Below are 11,518 nucleotides of genomic sequence, written 5' to 3' on the forward strand. Positions count from 1 at the left end.
ACTCAATTACAAAGAAGCAAAAGCCCACTACAGGGCGTGGAACCGTATTGGAGGGTTGGCATAACGGGCCCTGCAAAATTCATAGTACAGCGGATACCATACCAACCAATGTTGGGGATATCGCTTATCGGGAACTTATCGGTCGACCCATGATAAGGGGTAAATCGGCAAGTTTATCGGCATATCGGCTGATTTATCGCCATATCGGCTGATTTATCGGCTGATTTATCTTATCGGCCAGACAACGATAAGCGATAAATCGGCCGATTTATCGGAATATCGGAAGATATCTTGAACAGTGATACCAACACACAGCCTTAGAGCATGTTGGGTACTCCGGTAGGTGGCCAAGAGCGGTGAGGATCTCCTCATTCAAAACACCGCAGAGCACCATCCCATGGATAACAATACAGTATTGACAGTCTTCAAGACCTTTGCCTCAAATAATAGGCGTAAGCGAGCACTCCGCAGCCTTGCCGAAGTCTGCCACGTGCCAGCAATAAATCCATGGAGCAACACGGCTATCACCATCAATGCCAGTGACGAACCTAAATTCTAAACAGCCCGAGAACCAGCCGCCTTGGTCTTCAGTCCAATTGTGGACGGCTTTCGGCTTACTAAAGTGCTCATGGACGGCGGCCGCGGATTAAACCTCATCTATGAGGAGACTCTTCAAAAAATGGAAATAGACAGAAACCGTATTGAGCAAAGCAGCATGACCTTCCGAGGAATCATCCCCAGTCGGGAGGCACATTGCGCTGGGAAAATCGCACTAGATGTGGTATTCGGCACTCCAGAGAATTACAGGTCCGAAGAAATTACATTCCAAGTGGCCCCGTTCAGTAGCGGCTACCACGCCCTTCTAGGGCGGGAGGCATTCACGATCTTCCAAGCCATACCCCATTACGGGTACATGAAGCTCAGAATGCCCGGGCCCAATGTAATCATCACTCTAGCTAGTGATCCGGACATAGCACTCTGCGCCGAGAACAAAACAGCCGCACTGGCCCTCGAGGCATTATCCGAAGCCCTTGCGGCGGAGGAATTAACTGCGCTGCGCTCCACAATGGACAGGGACAGCGTGATACTCGACAAAAAGATCCAAGTCCACCTCTTTTAAACCAGCAGATGAAATAGTCAAATTCCAAGTCCATCCAACGGACCCCACAAAAACAGCATCCATCGGGGCACAGTTAAACCCCACTGTAGACGCCGCACTATGGGAGTTCCTGCGCGAGAATTGGGACATATTTGCCTGGCATCCTTCACACATACCAGGAATCCCACGCAGGCTGGCCGAGCATAGCCTTAACATTCTAAAGGGATTCAAGCTGGTCAAGCAAACTCTTCGGCGTTTCTCCAAACCTAAGCGACAAGCCATGGGAGAGGAGCTAGCCAAGTTACTAGAGGTCGGATTCATTAGAGAAATAAAACATCTGGACTGGCTAGCAAACCTGGTAATGGTACCAAAGAAGGACAAATCCTGGCGCCTATGCGTCGACTTCAACGACCTTTATAAGGCTTGCCAAAACGATCCCTTCCCCCTCCCTGGATTGATCAAATTATCGACGCCACTGCAGGACACGACTCATTGTGCTTCCTCGACGCATACTCTGGTTACCACCAAATTAAGATGGCGGAGTCCGACCAAGCCGCAACGGCATTTATCACTCCATACGCCCCCTTCTGATTTAACACAATGCCCTTCGGGCTCAAAAACGTTGGCTTAACGTATCAACGCATGATTCAGACATGTTTGGAAAAGCAGATCGGCAAGACAGTGGAGGCATATGTAGACGATGTGGTCGTTAAAACCAGACACATCGACTCCTTAATAGACCACTTGAGGCTCACGTTCGACAATCTCCGAACATACGACATTAAGCTCAATCTGGAAAAATGTGTTTTTGGCGTACCCGCCGGAAAGCTCCTAGGCTTCATCGTATCTAGTAGAGGAATTGAAGCAAATCCAGCTAAAATCCGAGCTCTGTCGCAGTTGGCTATCCCAACTGACCTCAAGCAAATCCAGAAGTTAACTGTATGTGTGGCGGCCTTAAGCCGCTTTATCTCCCGATTGGGAGAAAAGGCACCCCCCCTTTATCGCCTTCTTCGGTGCACCGAGCACTTCGAGTGGACGGATGCAGCCACAACCGGATTGGATGAAATAAAAGCCATCCTGGCCACCAACCCAATCATGGCTGCGCCAAATGTCGGCGAACCAATGCTGTTATATATAGCGGCAACTCACCAAGTTGTAAGCACGGTGCTCGTCTTCGAACGAGAGACGGACGGACATAAATTCCCACTTCAAAATCCGGTATATTATGTATCTACTGTCCTCACTCCATGCAAATCATGGTACCCACATTATCAAAAGATAGCATACGCGGTATTCATGGCATCCCGGAAATTATGACACTACTTTCAAGAGTGTTCAATTACGGTGGCCTCAGAAGTACCACTCAACGACATAATAAACAACCGCGATGCCACGGGCCGGATTGCCAAATGGGCTATCGAGCTCCTCCCATTCGACATAACATATAGACCACGGCGAGCCATTAAGTCACAAGTACTGGTCGATTTCGTCCCCGAGTGGACAGAAGCCGAACTCCCTAAAGAGTACGGCGCGTACTCCAATTGGATCATGCACTTTGACGACTCTAAAATGCTGGCTGGTCTAGGGGTTGGCATCGTCCTGACGTCCCCCACCGGAGATACAGTCCAATACGTACTCCAAATACTATACACAGACTCCAACATCGCAGCCGAATACGAGGCCCTATTACATGGTCTCCGGATGGCAGTTTCCATGGGCATTCAACGCCTGGAGGTGTGTGGGGACTCGAACCTCACAATATCTCAAATAAATGGAGACTTCGATGCTAATGATCCAAAAATGGCGGCATATCACAACGCCATCCTCAAAATGTCAGCTCGGTTCGAGGGACTTGAATTCCACCATGTGGCTTGGGAAAACAATCAGGCGGCGGATATCCTCGCCCGTATCGGCGCTAAGCGTGATCCTGTCCCACCTAACATCTTCTTGGAAAGGCTGTTTAAGCCATCCGTGGTATGGGAAGGGGACACCGGTAACAATAGTCCGGACCCGGCCACAACACCAGATACAGAACACTCTGACACAATCGGAGGCTCTGCCATTGAAATAACACCTTCAGCCCACGTGATAATGGCCGTCATCGCCCCGTGGACAGAACCATTCCTGGCCTACCTAACCAGGCAGGAACTACCCGAGGACCAAAATGAGGCACGCTGCATAGTGTGGCGATCTAAAGCCTACAAGGTCCACGAGGGAGAGCTTTATAAGAAAAGCACTACCGGAGTCTTTCAAAGGTGCATCTCCAAAGATGAATGGCAGAAGCTTTTGGAAGAAATCCATGCTGGACTCGGCGCCACCACGCCGCAGCCGGGGCCTTTGTAAGAAAGTCCCTCCATACAGGTTTCTATTGGCCGATGGCCTAAGCAGACGCACAGGATCTGGTCCAACGTTGCGTCGGTTGCCAGCTTTTTGCAAACCAAAGCCATATGCCGCCTACCTCTATCCAAACAATCCCCATTACTTGGCCCTTTGTGGTCTGGGGGCTTGATATGGTCGGACCCCTCAAAGGGGGAAGCCATAAGAAAAAATACTTACTGGTCATGGTGGACAAATTCACCAATTGGATAGAAGCCAAACCCGTTAAAACGGCTGAATCCGGACCGGTGATAGACTTCATATCTGGGGTTGTACACCATTATGGCATCCCCCACAGCATCATCACTGACAACGGCACAAACTTTACAGTCGATGAGGTAAAACTTTGGTGCAGCAACATGGGTATCAAGCTTGATTATGCTACTGTCTATCACCCGCAAACTAACAGTCAAGTCGAGCGAGAAAATGGTCTTATCATGAGCGGCATCAAAACCAGATTAGTGCGGTACTTAAAGGAATCAAACACGCACTGGTTAGAGGAGCTCGACTCCGTACTATGGGCGTTGCGGACCACGCCGAATCGCACTACCGGATACACACTGTTTTTTATGGTGTATGGCGCAGAGGCGGTTCTGCCTTGCGACATAATTCATGACTCACCTCGAGTGCGCATGTACGAAGAAAAAGAGGCCGAGCTCGATCGGCAGGACAGTTTGGATGCCCTGGAGGAGGAGCGCGACGTGGCAAAAGCCCGTTCCGCATTCTATCAGCAACAGGCTCGAAAGTATCAAAGCTGAGAAGCATGGGCCAAAACCTATAACGTTGGTGAACTAGTTCTACGCCTGCTGGAGAAGAAAAGAACAAGCTCGGGCCCAAATGGGAAGGTCCCTTCATTATTGACCAGGTTCTGACCGGTGGAGCATACCATCTATGGGATGCATAGCACAATCGACTCAAGCCAAACCCATGGAACGCAGCCAGACTCCAAAGATTCTACGCCTAGTGCCGGACTCTATGTTCGTCTCCTTACCCCCGTCAATTTTTTGCATATCCGTTATCTGTCTTTTCTCTCTTTCTCTCTTCTTTTTTCTTCTCCATGGCCTTAAAAGTCTAACTTGTGTCTTGACTACACAATCTTGACGCGCTAACCGCGCTCATTATACCTGGGGGCTTCTTATACAGAAGCTTAATATAACTATTTTTCTGGGCTTTATGCCCCACACATGTGGTATTCTTCCACATGTACTTTTTTCGCCATTATATGCGTCGATATGACTTAAGTTTTGGCCAAGCTGGGTTGCCTGGCTCTTGTATTTATGCCCTACGTTCCCGTTAATTCGGCTAGGGCATAAGGGGAGCACCTCTGCGATTGTTACTGCCGGGTCAGCCGGATGTGTACCTCAGACTGGGTGAAGCCGAAAGCTAGCATTCTTAAGGGAATATTCGGTCGGTGAACAAAAGATGACTTTTATTTATTTTGATACAGGCCCCCAGATGTTTATAGCCTGCGTCTCTTTTCGCAGTTCGGACATGCACATTAGGGCATGCGTACCCAGGGAAAGGAACCCTTAATGGAACTATTCTCCCTGGAAGATGTTTCTTACTATCCATGTAATATAACATAGCTAGTTGGGTACTTGTCTGTTCAAGCACTTATGACCCCTACGCCTGGTTTCCATGCATACCCCGGTTTTTACATAACCGAGCGGGTATTCGGATACACTCCGGACTATCGGGTCCAGAGGTCGAAGCGAAAAGGTCCGCCATGACAAATGATTTACAATCCGGCTAGGGACATTATATATGTCACTTAAAGTACGCAGTCACTAAGACTGACCAAATTCTTCTTCTATACCATCCAACAGGCTGTCTAGCCTACAATCCTGTTGGGAATACTTTGCGGCTAATTCTACTTGGTCATACACCAAAATGACGGGGATCTCTTTCCCATCGGGCCCCACAGGTCCGACCTCGGCCATGTGGTTTGGGTCAGCTTTGGTATATCGCGTCTTCACCATGGCCCTAGCTTCCCTTGCACCTTGTCGGCAGGCTGATATCTTCCATAATCGGAAGCGCCACCGCGCTCCCTTGAGCTTCTCTATAAGCTCCCCCATGCCTCCTGGCGGGGAGGCGGATGGCCACACGGCTTGGGCAATACCCTGCTTCACCTGCCGAACTTGTCCGTGCAGTTGTCATAGCTCTGGTAGAAGATCACCCATAGACCCGGGCATCTCCTCCGCGGGATGACCCGTCAGCATACCTGCAGACATATCTCTATTAGCCGGCTTCTTCGCCGAACTCTTTGAAAAGTTCATTCAAGAACTTACTGAAAAAGCCGCGTCGAAGCTGCTTATTCTCCTTCACGGAGTCCGCAAGCTAGGCTCCGACATCTTTTAGTTCCACGCCCAGCTGGATATTGGCGTCCTGGAGATTATTTTTCTCCTGCCTGACCCGCGTAAGCACGTGCTCGCCAGCATTTAGCTGTCGATTAGCACGTCGCGCATTCTCCGGCACGGCCTCCGGATTCACTCCGGAGTCATCTGCAACATCTATTATTAGATTTGCATGCATGCCGCATACTATATGGTATCTGTCATTCTTTGCAACGGAAACAAGTGTTACCAGAGGGGGCCTTCTCGGACTCCTTCAACGCGGCAACCGCGGCCCGTAGCTGGGCTTTGCACTCTTCCAGCTCTTGAGACAATTGGGCATTCCTCTCTGTATGAAACTGCACAAATAATGATCCTTAAATCAGTTGGGTCAACTGTTTCAAGTCTCAGGGGCTACTGACATATATAATCGTCAGATTTTCTTACCCGTATATCCTTTACATACTGGTCCGTGGCTCTGGCAAGTCCATTTTGAGCAGCACAGATGTACGCGTCTCCTGAGTTGAACGCGTCGAATGCCTCTTGGGAGAAACAAGCGTCACGGAGTACGGCCCGGCGACGCCTGTGATTCACGGTGCTCTCCACTTCGGAATTTGTAGCGGATAGTCTATTCGCATCCTCTATAGGAGGAGCATCCGACGTTCACCCCGTCTTAGCTTCCGCCTCCATGGCCAGCCCTGGAGCTCGACTGATGGAGGCGTGATCGGCAACCTCTCCGGATATAGTCCGGCCAGCGTTTTTCCTACTAGGAAACATGAACGTTATTATATTTTAAGAAAGACGACGACCACGGAACGAGGTTCCGTATCATACCTTTGCGCCGGCGTCTCAGTCCTGACCGCCTTCCTTTTTAGCCTACCCGGCTTCGGTGTCCCTTGTTGGCGAGTCACTGCAGGTTCGGCATGGCATCCCGAGGGCCTTCCCTGTAAAACACCATATGTGTACGGTAGGTGAAGTGCATAAAAGGCAATCCTGCTCGGAAGTTGGGACTCCGGTTTTTCTTACATGCGATGCAGGGAGTAGCCCGGGATAGTTAGCTATGATGGCCACCATGGCATCATCGCAGCTCAATTGATAGAATGTCCTGTCGATCAGCTCCACAAATATGTCCGGATCCTATTCGAGTCCGGGATCGAGGGCCCGGTCAGGGTCCTCCGGTTGTGGAGGTGGGCTGTTGACCTCCCTTATAGCTTTTCGCAGTTCCTGCCATGAAACGGCAAGGTGAGTGTCGGTGTCAAAACCGGCGGATCTCGGGTAGGGGGTCCGAACTGTGCGTCTAGGCCGGATGGTAACAGGAGGCAGGGAACACGATGTTTTACCCAGGTTCGGGCCCTCTTGATGGAGGTAAAACCCTATGTCCTGCTTGATTAATATTGATGATATGGGTAGTACAAGAGTAGATCTACCACGAGATCAAGGAGGCTAAACCCTAGAAGTTAGCCTATGGTATGATTGTTGTATATGGAGTTGATTGCCTACGGACTACAACCCTCCGGTTTATATAGATACCGGATAGGGTTAGGGTTACATAGAGTCGGTTACAATGGTAGGAGATCTTGAATATCCGCATCGCCAAGCTTGCCTTCCATGCCAAGGAAAGTCCCATCCGGACACGGAACGAAGTCTTCAATCTTGTATCTTCATAGTCCAGGAGTCCGGCTGAAGGTATAGTCCGGCTACCCGAACACCCCCTAATCCAGGACTCCCTCAGTAGCCCCTGAACTAGGCTTCAATGACGACGAGTCCGGCGCGCAAATTGTCTTCGGCATTGCAAGGCGGGTTCCTCCTCCAAATCCTTCATAGAAGATTGTAAACACCAAGAGTAGTGTCCGGCTCTGCAAAAAATAAGCTTCCACGTATTGCCATAGAGTGAATAATATTAACACAAATCAAATCTGCTGACGTATTCCGCAGTGCGTCATCACACCTCAGCCAAGTCCTTTACTTGAATCGATTTCACTTTTCCACCTCAGCGTGTTTTGCAAGGCAGTTTCCTTGGCACGTCTTGTCAAAGCAGAGATCGTGTGCCCCCCTTTCATGGGATTCTCATCAATACGGACGTGGGTAACCCAATCGTGCCGTTAGCATGTTTTCTCGATTAAAGGCGAGTCCCAAACGGTTACGGGGAGGGCTCCTGGTATTCAACCTATTATAAAGAGACCAGGGCCTTACTCCTTTTCTCCAATCCCAAAACGAGTTCGCCCATCGCCACGAGTTCCAACACCCTAGGCTCCAGATTCCGGGCGCCTCAGACCTTCAACAATGTCCGGTTCCGACCTTCAAGGCCGATGGATGCCCTCCTCCGTCACGGAGGAGGACGTGCTAATGTTGAGAGAGGCTAAGTTCTTGACCGCCGAAATTTCACACATGTTGCCTGCTCAAAGGCAGGCTATCCCCAGTCCCCAGCCCGGTGAGAGCGTAGTGTTCGTGTCTCACTTCCTTCGGGGGTTAGGCTTCCCGATGGATCCCTTTGTGAGGGGACTGCTGTTTTATTACGGGCTGGAATTTCACGACTTAGCTCTGAGTCCATCCTCCATATCTCCTCGTTTATCGTTGTATGCGAAGCGTTCCTTCGTGTTACCCCTCACTTTGGATTATGGCTCAAGACCTTCAAAGTGGAGCCGAAGATGATCAAGGGACGGCATGCAGAGTGCGGAGGCGCTGTTATAAGCAAAAATGCTGATGCTCCATGGCCCGAGTGCTCTTTTCAAGAGGAGCTAGGCTTGTGGCAACGAGAGTGGTTTTATATCACCGCTCCCCGGAGCACCAAGTGGGTGGCGCCTCCTGCCTTTCGCTCGGGTCCCCCACCATGGCTAGCGTCATGGGTCAACAGAGGGTTAGATTGGGGTTTGCCCAAAGACGTGCCCTTGTTACAGGGCCGCATTAAGGATCTCTTGGAAGGAGACCTCAGCCTGGTCAAGGTGACGCAGGTCATGCTGATTCACCGAATATTACCCGGCAAACATCGCTCCCTTCGCCTGTGGGAGTTTAATCCAGAGGGACTGCGAGCTCTCTAGAATTTCATGGGCGCAACACCCGCGGAGATGTATAACCTGTTCTTCGGATCACGAGAGATGTGTCCGGATTTAACCGAGGACGCAGGCCTAAGGTGCAATCGCCCGGATATTCAAGTAAGCAACCTTGTGCCCGGACCTTCTATCCGTATAATTGTCATAAACTTGCCCCTAAAAGAGCCATCCTTTTAAATAGGAGTGGATAGCGAAGGCAAAGCTGATCAGGTGTCCGGCTCCCCTTCCCGAAACCAGGCCGGATCCCGTGCTGATCAGGATGCTGGAGATAATGCCTTTGGAGGGAAGCAAGGGGGAGGACAAGGAAACTATGGCCTCCTCGAAGGAGGCTGATCCGAAGGGAGGAACCGACTCCTCTCCTAAGGGGAAGAAGAGAGCCGCCTCTGACGACCCGGAAACCATGGCCTCAAAGCGGGGGGGAAAATCCTTGTCAGAGGGTCCGACGCCGGGGAGTTCCTCGGTCGGACTACGCCCTCAAGGGGATCAGCCCTCCAGCGAGCCGTAAGTAGAGAAAGATTTTCCTTTTGAGGGATGAGGGAAATCCTTGATTTAGATCTGAGAAGATTAACCGAATTTTTACCTTGTAGCTCGGACCTCAGCCCTTCTCAGCAGAGCTCGTCTTCGGGGGATCTCCTTCTGGAGATGATGGAGAGCAGGACGCCTCCCCCTGCCGTGCCGCCTAGCGAGGCGGGCGACCCTGAGGTGTCGTCGCGGAGGGTTTCTCCGAATCCGGCAGGGGCGGAAGATAGCTATGTGGCCCCCCGAGGTTCTCCGCGTCCGGCCTTCGAAAGAGGTTGTGGGACAAGTCCGGCACCGTCTGGTGCTCGGCCAGAGGAGCTAAAGATTCTGCTGGGGCGAGCTTCTATCTCGGAGGAGCACCGTGCATTGATGGGCACGGTGATTGAAAGGATCTCATCCCAGAGAGTGGATTGCATGAGGCCGTCAAAAGTTTACTGACGGGTTTTGAGGTACATTAGATAATGTACACTTTTGTCAGTTGCGCATGAATAAGATGCGCCATGTGTAGATAGTAGCCCCTGAGACTCTACGCGTTGTCAAGAAATGATGGCACGCGGAGGATCATAATCCCAAGTCTAAGATGTCGCCTTTGAATGTAGGCGGCAGGGTGTACGGAATCGAGCCGAACTGATGATTTTGCCGAACTAAAGCGGCAACTGGACGTGGCAGATGCCGACATCACGCTTGTCAACAAGCAGCTTGATGAGGCTCAAGGTATGTAATTCCTCGGGCGGCATCAGGTAAGAAGAGTTTTATGCCAGTGTCTTACGATGTGTGTGCTTGACGCAGATGGTGCGGCCGCCGTGGAGAGTCTTAGGGCAGAACTTGCCCGAGCTAAAGAACAAGCCAGAGAAAGTGATGCGGCTGCCAAGAAAGCCCTTGAAGAGCTGAGAGCCGAATAGGCTGCTCATTGCCGAAGCAAGGAAGAGATGGCCGAGATGGCCGAAAAGTTAAAGAGTGCTGCAGACCGTTGCAGACTTCTTGAGAAAGAAGACCAGGCGAAACAGACAGACTTAGAGAAGGCCGTTGCCAATGCCAAGGACGCGCACTCTGCGATGAGAGCTGCGAAGGAGGAGCTGCGTCAGGCCGAACAGATTGCAGCTAGAAAGCCCTTTATGCTGCGAAGGAAATTTTGCGATCCGAAGTTTGCTCCGTTGGACCGGATGTGGAGTGTGGAGGATACCTATCTGGATTTGGCAGCGAGTGCTGCTGATGCGACCGAACACTTTCGAGATCAGAAAGATCGCGAAGTGGAAAAGCTTTTCTGGTCGCAGTTTCACAATCCAGAGCGTCCGCTGGCAGTGGACGATCGTTTGGCTCAATGGGCCGAACTGAATAGGTTGTCCAGACTCGCCATGAAGTACGTCATGGGTCATCTATGGCCGGGGAGATCGGAGCCGAAGAGTTATTTCAACTTGGTGCAGCAATTCCTTGACGTGGTGCCACGTATTAATGCAATGAAGAGGTCAGCATGCATAGAGGGCGCAAGGATGGCTCTTGCCCGTGTCAAGACATACTGGGCAGAGATGGAGACCACCATTGTTGCGTCCCGAGATTCGGACAAAAGTCGAGTACCCTCCGAGCACTATTTTCAGGAAGTCCTTGAAGGCACTCGTGTAATAGAGACGCAGTGCTCGAAAGATGCTATGTTATGATAGCATATGTAATTATAAAGTAATATTTTGATAAACTGTAGTGGACTTTTTATACTTGTGCCTTCAAGTATTGGGAACACCTCCTGTGCGACCGTTTTAAGATATATATATATACAAAATCTGAAAGATGGCAGTCATTGGCTTCAGCCCCCACGCACATAGTGCGGGGGTGCTCGCAGAAGATGCATTTTCACACTTAACCCAACGTCTTGGTCCTACAAAGGAGGTGATAGCGCAGCGGGCCAGGCAACCGGACTATAATGCTTTAACACTTTCACTTAGCCATAGGAGCTTGACAGTGAGACTATTTAGGTAGCCCCTTGGTGGCGACTGCGCTCGCCCAAGTTCGGGGCGCGTATGTGCCTGACTGGGAAGCGGCCCTTCGTTAAAGCGGAGGAATCCGATAGATTCCGATAGGTCATCGAGTGGCTGACCAGTCTCACACTACATCATGACAGTCAGTTTTCGGCTTTCTCTACTGAGGTGCTC

This window comes from Triticum urartu, chromosome 7A, assembly GCF_056163025.1.
Source record: "Triticum urartu cultivar PI428250 chromosome 7A, HENAU_Tu73, whole genome shotgun sequence".
Lineage (NCBI taxonomy): Eukaryota > Viridiplantae > Streptophyta > Magnoliopsida > Poales > Poaceae > Triticum > Triticum urartu.